The sequence below is a fragment of the Salmo salar genome, chromosome ssa19 (genome assembly GCF_905237065.1).
Source record: "Salmo salar chromosome ssa19, Ssal_v3.1, whole genome shotgun sequence".
Classification (NCBI taxonomy): domain Eukaryota; kingdom Metazoa; phylum Chordata; class Actinopteri; order Salmoniformes; family Salmonidae; genus Salmo; species Salmo salar.
Window position 1 is genome coordinate 36,703,077 of NC_059460.1, and position 23,204 is coordinate 36,726,280.

The 23,204-nt window shown below is 42.4% G+C and overlaps 1 protein-coding gene across 5 annotated transcripts in view; it reads right to left on the reverse strand.

Annotated features, from left to right (window-relative positions):
• vit (vitrin) overlaps positions 1-23,204 on the reverse strand; it is a 177,536-nt gene extending 154,332 nt beyond the window's left edge. For all 5 annotated transcript variants that reach the window (XM_045702271.1, XM_045702270.1, XM_045702268.1 and 2 more), the window contains exon 1: positions 22,991-23,204. The gene's annotated coding sequence lies outside the window, so the exon portion shown is untranslated. The remainder of the gene's footprint in view (positions 1-22,990) is intronic.

The following is a 23,204-nucleotide window of genomic DNA, read 5'->3' on the forward strand; positions in this document are numbered from 1 at the left end:
TGTTGTGTTGTAAGTACACACATCTGTTTTTTGTATGAAATGTTTACTATGTTGAGTACATCTGAAATGTTTACTTTGTTGAGTAGATATGGAATATATACTATGTTGAGTACATCTGTTATTGCCAATTGGTCAATGCTTTAAAATGTGCAGGACAAATTATATAGAACCATTTTCGAAGGTTCTATAAAGAACCGTGCTCACAAGGTTCTAAGTGGAACCTGTATGATGCTATAAAGAACCCTTTCCTAATGTTCTATAGGCGGGTTTACTGACAACGTCACGAAAACTGTGCGTGCAATTCCAAGGGGCAGGGGGCGTGTATTGTTATGTTTCTGGATGGCCAGGTAGCTAGCAACAATGACAGGAAGCTGCCATGTGGGGAATCAGAAGCGACTCGTTTCAGCTCGTTGTATCTTGTTATTGATACCGTGTCTTGTTTTTAGGTGTTTTGACTGATGTCATGTAATATGCTAATATGGCTTAAGTTCGCTAGCTAGCTAACCAACAACTGTAACAATGTATTTGAGAGACAACAAGTGCTCATTGTTCAAATGTATTTGTTTTCAATAAACATTTGGAGACTAAATATAGTTTACATGTTGTCAACAGTCTAAGCCAACCCCGTTTGTTCTGCACTGTAGTTACACACCCATCGGTCTTGTTGCTTAACAACCAACCTGTCTATATATCACCATATAGGGTTCAGCCATGGTTACAACCCCTTATGGGGCTATAAAGAAGGTTCTTTATAGACATTTTTATAGAGAATGGTTCTATAAATAACCATTTCCTAAGGTTCTATAAATAACAATTTCCTAAGGTTCTATAAAGAACCATTTCCTAAGGTTCTATAAATAACAATTTCCTAAGGTTCTATACAGAACACTTTCCTAAGGTTCTATAAAGAACCATTTCCAAAGGTTCTATAAATAACAATTTCCTAAGATTCTATAAAGAACTATTACTAAGGTTCTTTGAACCATTTCCTAAGGTTCTATAAAGAACAATTTCCTAAGGTTCTATAAATAACAATTTCCTAAGGTTCTATAAAAAACATTTCCTAAGGTTCTATAAAGAACCATTTCCTAAGGTTCTTATTTCCTAAGGTTCTATAAATAACCATTTCCTAAGGTTCTATAAATATCAATTTCCCAAGGTTCTATAAAGAACCATTTCCTAAGGTTCTATAAATAACAATTTCCTAAGGTTCTCTAAAGAACCATTTCCTAAGGTTCTATAAATAACAATTTCCTAAGGTTCTATAAAGAACCATTTCCTAAGGTTCTATAAATAACAATTTCCTAAGGTTCTATAAATAACAATTTCCTAAGGTTCTAAAAAGAACAATTTCCTAAGGTTTTATAAAGAACCATTTCCTAAGGTTCTTATTTCCTAAGGTTCTATAAATAACCATTTCCTAAGGTTCTATAAATAACAATTTCCTAAGGTTCTATAAAGAACCATTTCCTAAGGTTCTATAAATAACAATTTCCTAAGGTTCTATAAAGAACCATTTCCTAAGGTTCTATAAAGAACTATTAAGGAGAATGGTTCTATAAATACCCTTAAAAAATCTTAAAGGTTCTCTGTAGATAATTTCGTACTATAGAACCATACATGGTTTTGATTCTGTTTAACCATAATATTATATTGTTAAACTTCTGTAGGTGTTATTATTGTGTTAATAATTGTCTAGCTGAATCAGGTGTGGTAGCTCTGGAACAGCTGGGGGGGGGGCTGAGACCCACTGACTTAGTCATGGCCATGGTCATATATAACATGTAACGGCATAACACAACAAGTTAAATGAACTGGCACGACACTCTCACTCACGGTTGCACAAAAAGATCTGTGAGCAAACCATGCACCCAGATATTAGAACGGGCTGCCGCCCCTACATTTTAATTAGCACTAAAAGAGCACTAATCTGTAATGAGTCGTTGGGGCTCAAAGGGTTCTTTGAGTCATTATGGTTCCACCATCACCGTTCTCAAAGAACCCTTGAGGAACCCTCTTAGTGTGTAGTTATTTCCGTTGCTCTGCAAGGACCATGGCTTTAGTGGACGGACAGGTAACAGAGTGCTACAGTATGTGTTGTTGGTGGTAGAGGGTTGCTGGTTCGAGCTCAGTGAAGGACAGAGACTACTCTACTACATAAGGATGTTAACTCCCCAGGTGGAACTCTAGTCCCCAAGCGGAACTCTAGTCCCCAGGTAGAACTCTAGTCCCCAGGTGGAACTCTAGTCCCCAGGTAGAACTCTAGTCCCAAGTTGGAACTCTAGTCCCCAGGTAGAACTCTAGTCCCCAGGTAGAACTCTTGTCCCCAGGTGGAACTCTAGTCCCCAGGTAGAACTCTAGTCCCCAGGTGGAACTCTAGTCCCCAGGTGGAACTCTAGTCCCCAGATAGAACTCTAGTCCCCAGGTTGAACTCTAGTCCCCAGGTCCCCTACACGGGACAGGGGCAGTAGGATAGAACTCTAGTCCCCAGGTCCCCTACACGGGACGGGGACAGAAGGGTAGAACTCTAGTCCCCAGGTCCCTTACACGGGACGGGGGCAGTAGGGTAGAACTCTAGTCCCCAGGTTGTCCCCTACATGGGAAGGGGGCAGTAGTGTAGAACTCTGGTCTCCAGATCCCTCCTTGTACAAGGGCAGTAGGGTAGAACTCTCGTCCCCAGGTCCCTCCCTGTACAAGGGCAGTAGGGTAGAACTCTCGTCCCCAGATCGTCCCCTACATGGGACGGGGGCAGTAGGGTAGATCTCTAGTCCCCAGGTCGTCCCCTACATGGGAAGGGGGCAGTAGTGTAGAACTCTAGTCTCCAGATCCCTCCTTGTACAAGGGGAGCAGGGTAGAACTCTCGTCCCCAGGTCCCTCCCTGTACAAGGGCAGCAGGGTAGAACTCTCATCCCCAGGTCCCTCCCTGTACAAGGGGAGCAGGGTAGAACTCTCGTCCCCAGGTCCCTCCCTGTACAAGGGCAGTAGGGTAGAACTCTCGTCCCCAGGTCCCTCCCTGTACAAGGGCAGTAGGGTAGAACTCTCGTCCCCAGGTCCCTCCCTGTACAAGGGGAACAGGGTAGATATCTAGTCCCCAGGTCCCTCCCTGTGCAAGGGCAGTAGGGAAGAACTCTCGTCCCCAGGTCCCTCCCTGTACAAGGGGAGCAGGGTAGAACTCTCGTCCCCAGGTCCCTCCCTGTACAAGGGCAGTAGGGTAGAACTCTCGTCCCCAGGTCCCTCCCTGTACAAGGGCAGTAGGGTAGAACTCTCGTCCCCAGGTCCCTCCCTGTACAAGGGGAGCAGGGTAGAACTCTCGTCCCCAGGTCCCTCCCTGTACAAGGGCAGCAGGGTAGAACTCTCGTCCCCAGGTCCCTCCCTGTACAAGGGCAGTAGGGTAGAACTCTCGTCCCCAGGTCCCTCCCTGTACAAGGGGAGCAGGGTAGAACTCTCGTCCCCAGGTCCCTCCCTGTACAAGGGGAGCAGGGTAGAAATCTAGTCCCCAGGTCCCTCCCTGTACAAGGGGAGCAGGGTAGAACTCTAGTCCCCAGGTCCCTCCCTGTACAAGGGGAGCAGGGTAGAACTCTCGTCCCCAGGGCCCTCCCTGTACAAGGGGAGCAGGGTAGAACTCTAGTCCCCAGGTCCCTCCCTGTACAAGGGCAGCAGGGTAGAACTGTGTTGAGAGATGTGTTGAGTGAAACCGACGATTAGACCCTGTTATCAAAGGAATGCTGGCACCGTGTTTCTCACTCTCTCAACACAGAGTCAGACCTACCGTTGGTAGGTTGGACATTCTCAAATATGTTAGGACCATGTCCAGTGACCCCATTCAGGGCTAGACTCAGGGTAGTAAATGAGAACAAGACCAGGAATCAATCTCAGTTCTGTTATAGAGCAGTGCACCTGTCCCAGACCTATTTCCCAGACCTGCTGTTTTCAACTCTCTAGAGACAGCAGGAGCGGTAGAGATACTCTCAAAGATCGGCTATGAAAAAGCCAACTGACACTTACTCTTGTGTTACTGACTTGTTGCACCCTCGACAACTACTATGATTATTATTATTTGACAATGCTGGTCATTTATGAACATTTGAACATGTAGGCCATGTGCTGTTATAATCTCCACCCGGCACAGCCAGAAGAGGACTGGCCACCCCTCATAGCCTGGTTCCTCTCTAGGTTTCTTCCTAGGTTTTGGCCTTTCTAGGGAGTTTTTCCTAGCCACCGTGCTTCTACACCTGCATTGCTTGCTGTTTGGGGTTTTAGGCTGGGTTTCTGTACAGTACTTTGAGATAACAGCTGATGTAAGAAGGGGTATATAAATACATTTGATTTGATTTGATTTGCACTGGAGAGCCGTCAATGCGCCTTTAAAAGTTAATTTACAGACTTTTCGCAGCATTTGCTGTGAATGCGAAAAATCTGATCAACGGCGGAGAAATTGAATCCACGGTTTTCCAAAATGCAACAGTTCCTGAACACAGGAAACACTACGTAGCTCATCTCCTGAGACCCAGATGTATCTCTTAGTGGCATTTGTTGTGTGTCCAGTCTTCTCTAAGATGTATTGATTATGTAGAAAACAAACATTGCGAGCCAGAGCTAAAGGTATTATTTGTAAGTATTGTAAAAACGTATTTTAATTGCGTCTCACTGGGTTGCTGCACTGTCAGCTGTCCAGTACACTGCTCTATGACACATCTTGGATTTAGTCCCAGTCAAAGTTGTTCTGTCTTATGTATTCAAGTTGTCTACCAGTATGTATTCAAATTGTCTACCAGTATGTCTGTATTCAGGTTGTCTACCAGTATGTATGTATTCAAGTTGTCTACCAGTATGTATTCAAGTTGTCTACCAGTATGTCTGTCTTCAGGTTGTCTACCAGTATGTATGTATTCAAGTTGTCTACCAGTATGTCTGTCTTCAGGTTGTCTACCAGTATGTATTCAAGTTGTCTACCAGTATGTCTGTCTTCAGGTTGTCTACCAGTATGTATGTATTCAAGTTGTCTACCAGTATGTATGTATTCAGGTTGTCTACCAGTATGTCTGTCTTCAGGTTGTCTACCAGTATGTCTGTCTTCAGGTTGTCTACCAGTATGTATGTATTCAGGTTGTCTACCAGTATGTCTGTCTTCAGGTTGTCTACCAGTATGTCTTCAGGTTGTCTACCCGTATGTCTGTATTCAGGTTGTCTACCAGTATGTATTCAGGTTGTCTACCAGTATGTATTCAGGTTGTCTACCAGTATGTATGTATTCAGGTTGTCTACCAGTATGTCTGTCTTCAGGTTGTCTACCAGTATGTCTTCAGGTTGTCTACCCGTATGTCTGTATTCAGGTTGTCTACCAGTATGTCTTCACGTTGTCTACCAGTATGTATTCAGGTTGTCTACCAGTATGTATGTATTCAGGTTGTCTACTAGTATGTATGTATTCAGGTTGTCTACCAGTATGTCTTCAGGTTGTCTACCAGTATGTCTGTATTCAGGTTGTCTACCAGTATGTCTTCAGGTTGTCCACGAGTATGTCTTCACGTTGTCTACCAGTATGTATGTATTCAGGTTGTCTACTAGTATGTATGTATTCAGGTTGTCTACCAGTATGTCTTCAGGTTGTCTACCAGTATGTCTGTATTCAGGTTGTCTACCAGTATGTCTTCAGGTTGTCCACGAGTATGTCTTCACGTTGTCTACCAGTATGTATGTATTCATGTTTTCTACCAGTATGTCTTCAGGTTGTCCACGAGTATGTCTTCACGTTGTCTACCAGTATGTATGTATTCAGGTTGTCTACCAGTATGTCTTCAGGTTGTCTACCAGTATGTATTCAGATTGTCTACCAGTATGTATGTATTCAGGTTGTCTACCAGTATGTCTTCAGGTTGTCCACGAGTATGTCTTCACGTTGTCTACCAGTATGTATTTATTCAGGTTGTCTACCAGTATGTCTTCAGGTTGTCCACGAGTATGTCTTCACATTGTCTACCAGTATGTATGTATTCAGGTTGTCTACCAGTATGTCTTCAGGTTGTCCACGAGTATGTCTTCACGTTGTCTACCAGTATGTCTTCACGTTGTCTGCCAGTATGTATTCACGTTGTCTACCAGTATGTCTTCACATTGTCTACCAGTAAGTATTCTGGCTGTCTACCAGTACATCTTCACGTTGTCTACCAGTATGTATTCAGGTTGTCTACCAGTATGTATTCAGGTTGTCTACCAGTACATCTTCACGTTGTCTACCAGTATGTATTCAGGTTGTCTACCAGTATGTCTGTATTCTGGTTGTCTACCAGTATGTCTTCAGGTTGTCTACCAGTATGTCTTCAGGTTGTCTACCAGTATGTATGTATTCAGGTTGTCTACCAGTATGTCTGTATTCAGGTTGTCTACCAGTATGTCTTCAGGTTGTCTACCAGTATGTCTTCAGGTTGTCTACCAGTATGTATGTATTCAGGTTGTCTACCAGTATGTCTTCAGGTTGTCTACCAGTATGTCTTCAGGTTGTCTACCAGTATGTCTTCAGGTTGTCTACCAGTATGTCTTCAGGTTGTCTACCAGTATGTCTTCAGGTTGTCTACCAGTATGTCTTCACGTTGTCTACCAGTATGTATTCAGGTTGTCTACCAGTATGTATGTATTCAGGTTGTCTACCAGTATGTCTGTATTCAGGTTGTCTACCAGTATGTCTTCAGGTTGTCTACCAGTATGTCTTCAGGTTGTCTACCAGTATGTCTTCACGTTGTCTACCAGTATGTATTCAGGTTGTCTACCAGTATGTCTGTATTCAGGTTGTCTACCAGTATGTCTTCAGGTTGTCTACCAGTATGTCTTCAGGTTGTCTACCAGTATGTCTTCACGTTGTCTACCAGTATGTATTCAGGTTGTCTACCAGTATGTATGTATTCAGGTTGTCTACCAGTATATCTTCAGGTTGTCTACCTGTTTTTCTCTCAGAGTTACATGCTGTTCCCAACAAATACCACCAATTGTGGTTGTTGTGTGGCAATTAAAAGATATGGTGAATCAGTAGCAGATAGCATGTCATTATAATATTACTATCAACATGTATTGTCATTGTTAACAGCAGGCAAGCATACATCATAGAGGGGGAGCAGTTGCTTTGCAAAGGAAGTCTGGCTACTGTGACTATATTTTGGTGCAAAGCTAACAATAACTTTAACTGTGTAGGCGTTAAATATGTTGAAACTGTTCTTCAGTCTCTCTTTAGATTATAGATGCCTGTAATCCACAATGCAAGTGGTATTATAACGTCTGCATTCTGCAATGTTTGCATTTGAGAGACTGATTGGCATGATATTGTCTACCTGGCTGTTAGCCAGCCTGCCAGCTTAGTGGAGTCTGCCACTAGCACAGTCAGTGTAGTCAGCTCAGCTATCCCCATTGAGACCGTGTCTGTGCCTCGACCTAGGTTGGGCAAAATTAAAGATGGCGGTGTTCGCCTTAGCAATCTCACTAGTATAAAGACCTCCTCCATCCCTGCCATTATTGAAAGAGATTGTGATACCTCACATCTCAAAATAGGTCTACTTAATGTTAGATCCCTCACTTCAAAGGCAGTTATAGTCAATGAACTAATCACTGATCATAATCTTGATGTGATTGGCCTGACTGAAACATGGCTTAAGCCTGATGAATTTACTGTGTTAAATGAGGCCTCGCCCCCTGGTTACACTAGTGACCATATCCCCCGCGCATCCCGCAAAGGCGGAGGTGTTGCTAACATTTACGATCGCAAATTTCAATTTACAAAAAAAAACAACAACGACGTTTTCGTCTTTTGAGCTTCTAGTCATGAAATCTATGCAGCCTACTCAATCACTTTTTATAGCTACTGTTTACAGGCCTCCTGGGCCATATGCAGCGTTCCTCACTGAGTTCCCTGAATTCCTATCGGACCTTGTAGTCATAGCAGATAATATTCTAATTTTTGGTGACTTTAATATTCACATGGAAAAGTCCACAGACCCCCTCCAAAAGGCTTTCGGATCCATCATTGACTCAGTGGGTTTTGTCCAACATGTCTCTGGACCTACTCACTGCCACAGTCATACTCTGGACCTAGTTTTGTCCCATGGAATAAATGTTGTGGATCTTAATGTTTTTCCTCATAATCCTGGACTATCGGACCACCATTTTATTACGTTTGCAATCGCAACAAATAATCTGCTCAGACCCCAACCAAGGAGCATTAAAAGTCGTGCTATAAATACTCAGACAACCCAAAGATTCCTTGATGCCCTTCCAGACTCCCTCTGCCTGCCCAAGGACGTCAGAGGACAAAAATCAGTTAACCACCTAACTGAGGAACTCAATTTAACCTTGCGCAATACCCTAGATGCAGTTGCACCCCTAAAAACTAAAAACATTTGTCATAAGAAACTAGGTCCCTGGTATACAGAAAATACACGAGCTCTGAAGCAAGCTTCCAGAAAATTGGAACGGAAATGGCGCCACACCAAACTGGAAGTCTTCCGACTAGCTTGGAAATACAGTACCGTGCAGTATCGAAGAGCCCTCACTGCTTCTCGATCATCCTATTTTTCCAACTTAATTGAGGAAAATAAGAACAATCCGAAATTTCTTTTTGATACTGTCGCAAAGCTAACTAAAAAGCAACATTCCCCAAGAGAGGATGGCTCTCACTTCAGCAGTAATGAATTCATGAACTTCTTTGAGGAAAAGATCATGATCATTAGAAAGCAAATTACGGACTCCTCTTTAAATCTGCGTATTCCTCTAAAGCTCCGTTGTCCTGAGTCTGCACAACTCTGCCAGGACCTAGGATCAAGGGAGACACTAAAGTGTTTTAGTACTATATCTCTTGACACAATGATGAAAATAATCATGGCCTCTAAACCTTCAAGCTGCATACTGGACCCTATTCCAACTAAACTACTGAAAGAGCTGCTTTCTGTGCTTGGCTCTCCTATGTTGAACATAATAAACGGCTCTCTATCCACCGGATGTGTACCAAACTCACTAAAAGTGGCAGTAATAAAGCCTCTCTTGAAAAAGTCAAATCTTGACCCAGAAATTATAAAAAACTATCGGCCTATATCGAATCTTCCATTCCTCTCAAACAATTTTGAAAAAGCTGTTGCGCAGCAACTCACTGCCTCCTGAAGACAAACAATGTATACGAAACGCTTCAGTCTGGTTTTAGACCCCATCATAGCACTGAGACTGCACTTGTGAAGGTAGTAAATGACCTTTTAATGACGTCAGACCGAGACTCTGCATCTGTCCTCGTGCTCCTAGATCTTAGTGCTGCTTTTGATACCATCGATCACCACATTCTTTTGGAGAGATTGGAAACCCAAATTGGTCTACATGGACAAGTTCTGGCCTGGTTTAGATCTTATCTGTCGGAAAGATATCAGTTTGTCTCTGTGAATGGTTTGTCCTCTGACAAATCAACTGTCAATTTCGATGTTCCTCAAGGTTCTGTTTTAGGACCACTATTGTTTTCACTATATATTTTACCTCTTGGGGATGTCATTCGAAAACATAATGTTAAATTTCACTGCTATGCGGATGACACACAGCTGTACATTTCAATGAAACATGGGGAAGCCCCAAAATTGCCCTCGCTAGAAGCCTGTGTCTCAGACATAAGGAAGTGGATGGCTGGAAACTTTCTACTTTTAAACTCGGACAAAACAGAGATGCTTGTTCTAGGTCCCAAGAAACAAAGAGATCTTCTGTTGAATCTGACAATTAATCTGGATGGTTGTACAGTCGTCTCAAATAAAACTGTGAAGGACCTCGGCGTTACTCTGGACCCTGATCTCTCTTTTGAAGAACATATCAAGACTGTTTCAAGGACAGCTTTTTTCCATCTACGTAACATTGCAAAAATCAGAAACTTTCTGTCCAAAAATGACGCAGAAAAATTAATCCATGCCTTTGTTACTTCTAGGTTGGACTACTGCAATGCTCTACTTTCCGGCTACCCGGATAAAGCACAAAATAAACTTCAGTTAGTGCTAAATACGGCTGCTAGAATCCTGACTAGAACCAAAAAATGTGATCATATTACTCCAGTGCTATCCTCCCTACACTGGCTTCCTGTTAACCTGTTGGGGCTAGGGGGCAGTATTTGCAAAGCCGGATAAAAAAACGTACCCGATTTAATCTGGTTACTACTCCTGCCCAGTAACTAGAATATGCATATAATTATTGGCTTTGGATAGAAAACACCCTAAAGTTTCTAAAACTGTTTGAATGGTGTCTGTGAGTATAACAGAACTCATTTGGCAGGCCAAAACCTGAGAAGATTCCTTGCAGGAAGTGGCCTGTCTGACCATTTCTTGCCCTCCTTGATCATCTCTAACAAATACAGGGGATCTCTGGCATGACGTGACACTTCCTACGGCTCCCATGGGCTCTCAGAAGGCGGGAAAAAGCTGAACGATGTAATTCCATCCCCAGGCTGAAACACATTAGCGCGTTTGGCAAGTGCTCTATCAGAGGGCCATTAGACTGAGGCTCGTGCATGAGGGGATAGAATGCTTTTACTTTCACTCTCTTTGTAATAAAAAACGATTTCCCGGTCGGAATATTATCGCTTTTTTACGAGAAAAATGGCATAAAAATTGATTTTAAACAGCGGTTGACATGCTTCGAAGTACGGTAATGGAATATTTTGAATTCTTCAGTGTTGCTTGCCTCGAAGCGAGCATAAAAGGCATTTAGCTCATCTGGTAGGCTCACGTCACTGGGCAGCCCGCGGCTGGGTTTGTCTTTGTAGTCCGCAAAAGTTTGCAAGCCCTGCCACAGCCGGTTCAGAGAATTCAATCTTAGTCCTGTATTGAAGCTTTGCCTGTTTGATTGTTTGTCTGAGGGCATAGCGGGATTTTTTACAAGTGTCCGGATTAGTGTCCCGCTCCTTGAAAGCGGCAGCTCTAGCCTTTAGCTCAGTGCGGATGTTGCCTGTAATCCATGGCTTCTGTTTGGATTATGTACGTACGGTCACTGTGGGGACGACGTCGTCGATGAAGCCGATGACTGAGGTCGTGTACTCCTCAGTGCCATTGGATGAATCACGGAACATATTCCAGTCTGTGCTAACAAAACACTCCTGTAGGCTAGCATCTGCGTCATCTGACCACTTCCGTATTGAGTGTATCACTGGTACTTCCTGCTTTAGTTTTTGCTTGAAAGCAGGAATCAGGAGGATAAAATGATGGTCAAATTTGCCAAATGGAGGGTGAGGGAGAGCTTTGTATGTGTCTCTGTGTGTGGAGTAAAGGTGGTCTAGAGTTTTTTTCCCTCTGGTTGCACATGTGACATGTTGGTTGAAATGAGGTAAAACGAATTGAAGTTTCACTTCATTTAAGTCCCCGGCCACTAGGAGCGCAGCTTCTGGAGGAGGATTTTGTTGTTCGCTTATGGCCTTATAGAGCGGTCTTAGTGCCAGCTTTGTTCTGTGGTGGTAAATAGACGGCTACGAATAATATAGATGACAACTCTCTTGGTAGATAGTGTGGTCTACAGCTTATCATGAGGTACTCTACCTCAGGCGAGCAATATTTCGAGACTTATTTAATATTAGACATCGCGCATCAGTTGTTATTGACAAATAGACACACATCCCCGCCCCTCATCTTACCAGATGTAGCTGCTCTGTCCTGGCGATGCACGGAAAACCCAGCCACCTCATTCAGCCACGACTCAGTGAAACATAAGATATTACAGATTTGAATGTCCCATTGGCAGGATAGTCTTGACCGTAGATGATCCAGTTTATTCTCCAGTGATTGGCCAATAGAACTGATGGTAGTGGTGATTTACTCACTCGCCTACGAATCCTCACAAGGCACCCCGACCTTCTCCGCCTTTTCTTCAAGCAAATGACAGGGATTTGGACCTGGTCTTGGAGAAGCGGTATATGGTTTTATTAATGGTTTTATTAATTTATTGCCAATGGGGCCTGCTTGTGTAACTGCTAAACTGTTTGCTGACTGTACAATGCACTGCATAATTGTAGCGGGGTTTTACTAACGCGTTAGTTCTAGTAGCTGTGTTGACTACGAAGTTACTAACGTCGTCTCTGTTTAGCGGTTATGTTATGTTAGGTTTGGCAAGCGAAGGGAAAAGGTGAGAGGAGAAGAGCACGTAGACGCGAGAAGGAATTATACAATGAGCATGATGTTCATGTTGTTTGTACGTTGGCTGCTATGAAAGTGAACTGTGTTTGTGTGTGATACATTCCCCCGATTCTGTTGAATTTTTTTTTTCTTAAACGGAAGAACACTAAAGTAAACGGTGATAAACATGCCAGAATTTGTCCAATAGAAACTCTCGTTTGCAACTGTTTGGACTAATGATTACACCCTAGATCAGCTAGATGCAGGCAAGAGTGTGCAAGGCGGTATTGAATGTGTCACTGTCTGTCACCTTGGTTACTCTAATCTGTGTGCACCTACGTTGTAAACTTTCATTCATAGGCTAGGTCATAGCAATGTCATGATGGGTATAGGGAACATTAGTGTATCATGATAGTATCCTAAACCTATCGATGTTACATTGAACTGGATGAATGGAACATGAATGACAGTCATCCAATATGCTGTAATAGAAATAAGGCCATGCTCATAAAAAAAATTATCATCATCCCTCATCTTAAACGTCACCAACCGCCACTGACATCTATCTACCCCCAACACTCTTGTACAGTAGTACCCATATCAGACAGGTAATCGTTATATGTTTTAAACAGCCCTGAATTTACCACTTTCTTGCACGGATACCCATTTATAAATATCAGTGGGTAACTGGCAAATTGGGAGACGTTGGTGTGTTGTTAAACCATGGGGGCTGTTTGCCTTTCAAGTTAGCGAGGTGTTAAACAATGGAAGTGTTAATGAATTTACCTGCAAAAAAAGCAGAGAAGCATTCACAGAGACCTGATGTTAGTTACAGGGTCTGTGAAAATGCAGAAATCACGACTAGGTCTTTAGGTGGGTTTTATACCCTCTACCCCTTTCAGATATAACAAAAATCAGGCAAAAAGAACCAGTCATGGTAACTCAGTGGTATTTCATCCTGTGTTTGAAAGGGATATAGGTGTACATCTCAATGGAACCCTATCTTATTCCTTACCTGGTACACTACTTTTCACCAGTGCCCAGCACATATTTTAACTCAGTTTTTCTACACAGAAACGTGAGTGTGTTTGGGGCCAGAGATAGAGGGTCCAGGCCCTCCTCAAACCCTCCACAAAGTTAACAGAGCTGTTACACGTGCAGCTTGAGTGAGGGCCTCAGTTCAGCTTCTAACAATACATTACTATTAAATAGGGGCTTCCAGAGTCTGTGGCTATGCATGTTTGTATCAGAGGTGAGGATGGTGATCATGTGGGTTGTTGATAGATATATGTAACAGTATAGCTTCCATCCCTCTCCTCACCCCTACCTGGGCTTGAACCAGGGACCCTCTGCACACATCAACAACTGACACCCATGAAGCATCGTTACCCATCGCGCCACAAAAGCCACGGCCCTTGCAGAGCAAGGGGAACAACTACTTCAAGGTCTCAGAGCGAGTGACGTCACCGATTGAAACGCTATTAGCGCGCACCACCGCTAACTAGCTAGCCATTTCACATCGGTTACATATACACAATGGAAATGGCCTACTGTAGGCATCCTACAGAGGAGGAGAGAATATATCATGGCTAACTCAGTGTCAGCCACCAACAACCTAATCCTAGATTCAATCCAATTCTCAGTGTTCTAACCCTAACCCTAACATTCCTCTCTATCAGAGCAACATTCTCAGTGTTCTAACCTTTACATTCCTCTCTATCAGAACAACATTCTCAGTGTTCAAACCCTTACATTCCTCTCTATCAGGACAACATTCTCAGTGTTCTAACCCTTACATTCCTCTCTATCAGAACAACATTCTCAGTGTTCTAACCCTAACATTCCTCTCTATCAGGACAACATTCTCAGTGTTCTAACCCTTACATTCCTCTCTATCAGAACAACATTCTCAGTGTTCTAACCCTAACATTCCTCTCTATCAGAACAACATTCTCAGTGTTCTAACCCTTACATTCCTCTCTATCAGAACAACATTCTCAGTGTTCTAACCCTAACATTCCTCTCTATCAGGACAACATTCTCAGTGTTCTAACCCTAACATTCCTCTCTATCAGAACAACATTCTCAGTGTTCTAACACGGATTACATACAACAAAACAACAATAACAGGATTAGCCAACCAGACACCTTTGAACTAGAACCGTGTGTGTGTGTGTGTGTGTGTGTGTGTGTGTGTTAGTCTGCGTGTTGATTTAAGTTCCTGTTGTGTTGTTATAAGATGTTGTAATGCAAGCCTTTCAATTATTCCTTCATTAGTATATAAAACACACAAGACATAACAAGCATAACCAGCAGAAAAAAATATTCAGCTGTTCAACTGTTCAACTGTTCAGCTATTCAGCTGTTCAACTGTTCAACTGTTCAGCTATTCAGCTGTTCAACTGTTCAGCTATTCAGCTATTCAGCTGTTCAGCTGTTCAGCTGTTCAACTATTCAGCTGTTCAACTATTCAGCTGTTCAGCTGTTCAACTATTCAGCTGTTCAACTGTTCAACTATTCAGGGGTTCACCTGTTCAGCTGTTCAGCTATTCAGCTGTTCAACTGTTCAACTATTCAGCTATTCAGCTGTTCAACTATTCAGCTGTTCAACTATTCAGCTGTTCAGCTGTTCAGCTGTTCAACTATTCAGCTGTTCAACTGTTCAACTGTTCAGCTGTTCAACTGTTCAACTATTCAGCTGTTTAGCTGTTCAGCTGTTCAACTACTCAGCTGTTCAACTGTTCAACTATTCAGCTTTTCAGCTGTTCAGCTATTCAGTTGTTCAACTGTTCAAATATAAAACTATTCAGCTGTTCAGCTGTTCAACTATTCAGCTGTTCAACTATTCAGCTGTTCAACTGTTCAACTATTCAGCTATTCAGCTATTCAGTTGTTCAACTGTTCAAATATTCAGCTATTCAGCTGTTCAACTGTTCAGCTATTCAGCTGTTCAACTGTTCAACTGTTCAGCTATTCAACTATTCAGCTGTTCAACTGTTCAACTATTCAGTTATTCAGCTGTTCAGCTATTCAGTTGTTCAACTATTCAGCTATTCAACTATTCAGCTGTTCAGCTATTCAGCTGTTCAAATGTTCAGCTGTTCAACTATTCAGCTGTTCAACTATTCAGCTGTTCAACTGTTCAGCTGTTCAGCTATTCAGCTTTTCAGCTATTCAGCTGTTCAACTAGTCAATTATTCAGCTGTTCAGCTATTCAACTGTTCAACTATTCAGCTGTTCAACTATTCAGCTGTTCAGCTATTCAGCTGTTCAAGTATTCAGCTATTCAACTATTCAGCTGTTCAGCTATTCAGCTGTTCAACTATTCAGCTATTCAACTATTCAGCTATTCAACTATACAGCTATTTAACTATTCAGCTGTTCAATTATTCAGCTGTTCAGCTATTCAGGTGTTCAGCTATTCAGCTGTTCATCTATTCAGCTATTCAGCTGTTCAACTATTCAGCTATTCAGTTATTCAGCTGTTCAACTATTCAGCTGTTCAGCTGTTCAGCTATTCAGCTGTTCAACTATTCAGCTGTTCAGCTATTCAGCTGTTCAACTATTCAGCTGTTCAACTGTTCAACTATTCAGCTGTTCAGCTATTCAGCTATTCAACTATTCAGCTATTCAGCTATTCAACTATTCAGCTATTTAACTATTCAGCTGTTCAACTATTCAGCTGTTCAGCTGTTCAAGTATTCAGCTGTTCAGCTATTCAGCTGTTCAGCTATTCAGCTGTTCAACTATTCAGCTGTTCAGCTGTTCAGCTATTCAGCTGTTCAACTGTTCAGCTGTTCAGCTATTAAGCTATTCTGCTATTCAGCTATTCAACTGTTCAGCTGTTCAGCTATTCAGCTATAAGTCAAGTCAGCTCCTAGTTGGTACTGATACAGTAAGTAGGACAAGTCAACTCCTAGTTGGTACTGATACAGTAAGTAGGACAAGTCACCTCCTAGTTGGTACTGATACAGTAAGTAGGACAAGGTGTTGGGTGTCTGACTGACTGTGTGCGGAAGGTGTCTGCCTGTAAGATAAGATACAATAGAGGATATGTAGTGGCTGTCTTGGCCTGTATTCAATTATTCAGCTGTTCAACTATTCAATTATTCAGCGGTTCAGCAATTCAACTGTTCAACTATTCAGCTGTTCAGCTATTCAGCTGTTCAACTATTCAGCTATTCAACTATTCAGCTATTCAACTATTCAGCTATTTAACTATTCAGCTGTTCAGCTATTCAGCTGTTCAGCTATTCAGGTGTTCAGCTATTCAGCTGTTCATCTATTCAGCTGTTCAGCTGTTCAGCTATTCAGCTGTTCAGCTGTTCAGCTGTTCAGCTGTTCAGCTATTCAGCTGTTCAGCTGTTCAGCTGTTCAGCTGTTCAGCTATTCAGCTGTTCAGCTATTCAGCTGTTCAACTATTCAGCTGTTCAACTATTCAGCTGTTCAACTATTCAGCTGTTCAGCTGTTCAGCTGTTCAGCTGTTCAGCTGTTCAACTATTCAGCTGTTCAACTGTTCAGCTGTTCAGCTGTTCAGCTATTCAGCTGTTCAGCTGTTCAGCTGTTCAGCTATTAAGCTATTCTGCTATTCAGCTATTCAGCTATAAGTCAAGTCAGCTCCTAGTTGGTACTGATACAGTAAGTAGGACAGGTCAACTCCTAGCTGGTACTGATACAGTAAGTAGGACAAGTCAACTCCTAGCTGGTACTGATACAGAAAGTAGGACAAGTCAACTCCTAGCTGGTACTGATACAGTAAGTAGGACAAGTCAACTCCTAGCTGGTACTGATACAGAAAGTAGGACAAGTCAACTCCTAGTTGGTACTGATACAGTAAGTAGGACAAGTCAACTCCTAGCTGGTACTGATACAGAAAGTAGGACAAGTCAACTCCTAGTTGGTACTGATACAGAAAGTAGGACAAGTCAACTCCTAGTTGGTACTGATTCAGTAAGTAGGACAAGGTGTTGGGTGTCTGACTGACTGTGTGCGGAAGGTGTCTGCCTGTAAGATAAGATACAATAGAGGATATGTAGTGGCTGTCTTGGCCTGTCCTACAGCCAAGCACATGGCGTGACAGGCAGCTGCATCAGTCGGACACACCCACACTCACTCCTGTCCCACTTGTGTGGACCTGTGAGACCTACATGCAGCTGTAAAGGTACTAAGCCTGGGACTTGACTCAAGACTCGATCTGTTCTACTTGGGACTTGACTCGAGACTCGACCCATTCTACTTGGGACTTGACTCGAGTCTCGACCAGTTCTACTTGGGACTTGATTCGAGTCTCGATCCGTCTACTTGGGACTTGATTTGAGACTCAACCCATACTACTTGGACTTGACTCGAGACTCGATCTGTTCTACTTGGGACTTGACTCAAGTCTCGACCTGTTCTACTTGGGACTTGACTTGAGACTCAACGCGTTCTACTTGGGACTTGACTTGAGACTCGATCTGTTCTACTTGGGACTTGACTTGAGACTCAGACCTTGTGACTTGCTTGTGACTCGAATAATAGTGATTTGGTCCCACATCTGGTAGATGGTAAATATCCGTATTTGACTAAAACTTTACATTTAATGAAAAATAAAAAACGTGTATCCAATGGCAGGTTGTGAGCATGTTGATAAATATGTCAGTTTTACAGTTGTATTATCCTTATACAGCACATATGTAGGACAAATGATCAGAAATAGGGGTATTGTAAAGCAGTTGGCTACTGTAAAAACGTAGCACAGTATTGTAAGCCATTTCTGCCCCATGCAACAATCTACAAGATCACCTTTTCTACTTGCCTTGCTGGGGAGGCAACTAGAAACACTGAGATAGGGTACAGGCAGGGGTTTTATTCTAAAATATAAATTATTACTAAAGAAAATGAAACCAAAAAGTGCTTAATAATAGACAGAATGGATAACTGAGTTGAAAGGAAATTCTCAACCTAACGACTTACTGAGATCTAAGGTGTTATACTGAACAAAAACATAAACACAACAGTTTCAAAATGTTAACTGAGTTAAAGTTCATATAAGGAAATCAGTCAATCAATTAAAATAAATAAATTAGGCTCTATTCTATGGGTTTCATGACTGGGCCGGGGCGCAACCAATGGTGGGCCTGGGAGGGCATTGGCCCACCCACTGGGGAGCCAGGCCCAGCCAATCATGAATGAGTTTCTCCCGACAAAAGGTCTTTATTACCGACATAATTTCTCGTCCGTTTCATCAGCTGTCCGTGTGGCTGGTCTCAGACGATCCAGCAGGTGAATAAAACGGATGTGGAGGTCCTGGGCTGCTGTGGTTACACGTGGTCTGCGGTTGTGAGGCCGGTTGGACATACTGCCAATTTCTCTAAAACAACATTGGAGGCGGCTTATGGTAGCGAGATTAACATAAAATTCTCTGGCAAAAGCACTGGTGGGCATTCCTACAGTCAGCATGCCAATATTACGCTTCCTCAAAACCTGAGACATCTGTGGCATTGTGTTGTGTGACAAAACTGGACATTATAGAGTGGCATTTTATGTCCCGAGCACAAGGTGCACCTGTGTAATGATCATGCTGTTTAATCAGCTTCTTGATATGCCACACCTGTCAGGTGGATGGATTATCTTGGCAAAAGAGAAATGCTCACTAGCAGGAATATAAACAAATGTGTACACGAATTCTGAGAGAAATAAGCTTTTGGTGCCTATGGAACATTTTGCGATCATTTATTTCAGCTCATGAAACATGGGACCAACACTTTACATGTTGCGTTTATATTTTGTTCAGTATATAAATTGCCTTCGAAAGTATTCAGACCCCTTGACTTTTTCCACATTTTGTTACGTTACAGCTTTATTCTAAAATGGATTAAATAAATAAAAATTCTCAGCAATCTAAACACAATACTCCATAATAACAAAGTGAAAACATATGTTTTTAAATTTTTGCAAATGTATCAATAATAAAAAACATAAGTATTCAGACCCTTTGCTATGAGACATGAAATTGAGCTCAGGTGCATCCTGTTTCCATTGATCATTCTTGAGATGTTTCTACAACTTGATTGGAGTCCACCGGTGGTAAATTCAATTGATTGGACATGATTTGGAAAGGCACACACCTGTCTATATAAGGTCCCACAGTTGACAGTGCATGTCAGAGCAAAAACCAAGCCACGATGTTGAAGGAATTGTCCATCGAGCTCTGAGACAGGATTGCGTCGAGGCACTAATCTGGGGAAGGGTACCAAAACATTTCTGCAGAAATGAGGCTGATGGTGTTGTTTGGTGGCCATGAGGCTGATAGTGTTGTTTGGTGGCCATGAGGCTGATGGTGTTGTTTGGTGGCCATGAGGCTGATGGTGGTGTTTGGTGGCCATGAGGCTGATGGTGTTGTTTGGTGGCCATGAGGCTGATGGTGGTGTTTGGTGACCATGAGGCTGATGGTGTTGTTTGGTGGCCATGAGGCTGATGGTGGTGTTTGGTGACCATGAGGCTGATGGTGTTGTTTGGTGGCCATGAGGCTGATGGTGGTGTTTGGTGGCCATGAGGCTACTGGTGTTGTTTGGTGGCCATGAGGCTGATGGTGTTGTTTGGTGGCCACCTGTCAGTTGTGACTGTGGATACTACATCGGTCTATGGCTGAGTTGAGTTGAGCAGTGTGTCGTTATGTCGGATGATATTAAATAAGCCGCCATCGGAGGCTATCTCTTGTGTATCTTGGCTACATTGGCATTTACAATTTTTGGGGTTTTGTTTGTCAATTTCAGTTAATAGCCTATGTCAGTCTAGTTGTTGGAGCTATCTGTTGTATGGTGAACTGGGGCTTCATCAAAGTTTATTTGTGAGTAAATCTGGCTTGGCAGTGCATACCCAGCCACCGACCTCACCGCATGTCACTGATCAACATGGGACTATAAACACAATAAAGTTTTGAAAACTGATTCAATAGAAGATATTTAAAAGACTAACTAGAAGTCATGAATCCTGTGGATGGATTGGAAGGACCTGGAAGTGTTGGCAGGTATGTTGGCATGTATCTGCCATGTGGTGTCACCGAAAACACAACAAAGAGCAGGGATCTGAGGAGCAGGAAACATCAACATCATGTCTCTACAAGGTCACTTCCTGATGAAGTCTGGTGGATTTAATATCACTGCTCTGGTGCTGAGAGTTTAATATAACTGTTCTGGTGATGAGAGTTTAATATTACTGCTCTGTTCTGGTGATGAGAGCTTAATATCACTGCTCTGTTCTGGTGATGAGAGTTTAATATCACTGCTCTGTTCTGGTGATGAGAGCTTAATATCACTGCTCTGTTCTGGTGATGAGAGTTTAATATCACTGTTCTGGTGATGAGAGTTTAATATCACTGCTCTGGTGATGAGAGTTTAATATCACTGTTCTGGTGATGAGAGTTTAATATCACTGCTCTGTTCTGGTGATGAGAGTTTAATATCACTGTTCTGCTCTGGTGATGAGAGTTTAATATCTCTGTTCTGGTGATGAGAGTTTAATATCACTGTTCTGGTGATGAGAGTTTAATATCACTGTTCTGGTGATGAGAGTTTAATATCACTGCTCTGTTCTGGTGATGAGAGTTTAATATCCCTGTTCTGCTCTGGTGATGAGAGTTTAATATCACTGTTCTGGTGATGAGAGTTTAATATCACTGCTCTGGTGATGAGAGTTTAATATCACTGTTCTGGTGATGAGAGTTTAATATCACTGTTTTGCTAATGAGAGTTGAATATCACTGCTCTGGTGATGAGAGTGTAATATCACTGCTCTGGTGATGAGAGTTTAATATCACTGTTCTGGTGATGAGAGTTTAATATCACTGCTCTGTTCTGGTGATGAGAGTTTAATATCTCTGCTCTTCTCTGGTGATGCGAGTTTAATATCGCTGCCCTTCTTTGGTGATGAGAGTTTAATATCACTGTTCTGTTCTGGTGATGAGAGTTTAATATCTCTGCTCTTCTCTAGTGATGAGAGTTTAATATCACTCTTCTGTTCTGGTGATGAGAGTTTAATATCACTGTTCTGGTGATGAGAGTTTAATATCACTGCTCTGTTCTGGTGATGAGAGTTTAATATCACTGCTCTGTTCTGGCGATGAGAGTTTAATAACACTGTTCTGGTGATGAGAGTTTAATATCTCAGCTTTGCTCTGTTGTATTTGAAGGTAGACTCAGGGAAATGATGTCGCCACGAGCAGCACCGGAGATATTGAGATGAGTGAGATGCAAAACTTAGCTTTCACACAGTCAGTCACACACAGTATCTGTGCATGTAGTAGCCACCGGACCAAAACAGCAGAGAAGATGAGCCTCGCGCTTCTGCGCTCTTAGTTGTTATGGAAATTGACCCACTATGCTGTTTCTACTTTCTATGTCATATCGCTGAGTCCACCTTTAAAATAATTTAGCCTGTGTGCTGTAGACAGGTCCCAGATCTGTTTGTGTTGTCTTGGGGATTTCTATGGTCATTATCATAGCATTATAGGAGTTGGCAAGACAGTACAAACAGATCGAGGACCAGGCTACATGTGCTGCTCTCAATAAAGAAACAGTCGTTCCCTCAGTCTCAACAGGGCAGAGGAGAGATATTTACTGGCTCCGTCTTCAATGCAAGTCAGACCTGGCAACCGATTGCTGGACAGACTGCATGGATAAAGTCTCTAGAGTCTAGACTACCTGGGATTCATAATCAACATGTGCAGACACACAAATGTCTGAATCATATCTGACTGAATCATAAAACAGACCATGCAATCTGAATCATATCTGACTGAATCATAGAACAGAACATGCAATGTGAATCATATCTGACTGAATCATAAAACAGACCATGCAATCTGAATCATATCTGACTGAATCATAAAACAGACCATGCAATGTGAATCATATCTGACTGAATCATAAAACAGACCATGCAATCTGAATCCTATCCGACGATGACAGGATCAGTCAATTCAAAACTTTATCCAAGTTTTCCTAGTCCATTGACAGAAAAAGGATCTATCTAGAACCTATAAGGGTTCTTCGGCTGTCCCCATAGGAGAACCCTTTGAAGAACCTGTTTTGGTTCCAGGTAGAACCCTTTTGGTTCCAAGTAGAACCCTTTTGGTTCCAGGTAGATCCCATTTGAGATTCATGTAGGACGTTTTCTACAGAGGGATCTGCATGGAACCCCAAAGGGTTCTACGTGGAACCAAAAAGGGTTCTCCCTAGAATATAAAAGGGTTCTCCTATGGGGACAGCTGAAGAACCTTTTAGGGAACCTTTTTTTTCTAAGACACTAGATGACAACGAACAGATGTTGTCAAAGATAACATTTAACATAGGAAGGAGAACCAAATATTCAGTTACAGCATCACTGGAGGTGTGTGAGTGGGCATGGTCACACTTTCATCTACGTGGTTCAGCAGCTTCAAACTTCATTTGGGATTTGGGACTGTAGGGGGAGGGGTGCGCTAAACTGCGCTTCCCAACTGGAAAAACCCCGTGCAGCGGAGTGGGTATAGATAGCTCTGCCACTCAGGATAGCTCAGGGCTACTGGTTCAAGTCCGTGCTGGTTGTTCGCGCTGCAGCTGTAAGTCTGTTGGGACACGGGTCTATAAATATAGCCTACTACAACAACAAAACGAAATAACTCGTGAAAAGTAAAGTTAGGAAGTCTAAAGTTCAATATTCACTTTTCAAGTCCGCACATCCCTGAGGAAATATACATTTATTATGTCCTCTATAAAAATTATGCGTATGATATGCAGTAACCGTACAGCCCAGAGAACTACTTGAGACATACTATAGAAACTGAAGCAGATGCACTGTCCCAGGTCAAATAACGTAAATTCAACTAATCATCCACTGCGTAAAACCAAGGTAAACCTACCTGGAAAAAAGACGGACAAATATTTAGATTAGATTCCAAGTTTTTCTTCAATTTTCCTCAATCTTCCACGGTTTATTGATATTACAGTCCAAATATGTGGTGCTCGTGTGTCTTCCCGACCAGTCGGTCTAGATTCCCAGTTATGTCTGCATCACCCGGAGTTGTGTAGGAGCGCGCATTAAAAGTGGAGACTGGGATGGGACCAAAGTATTCC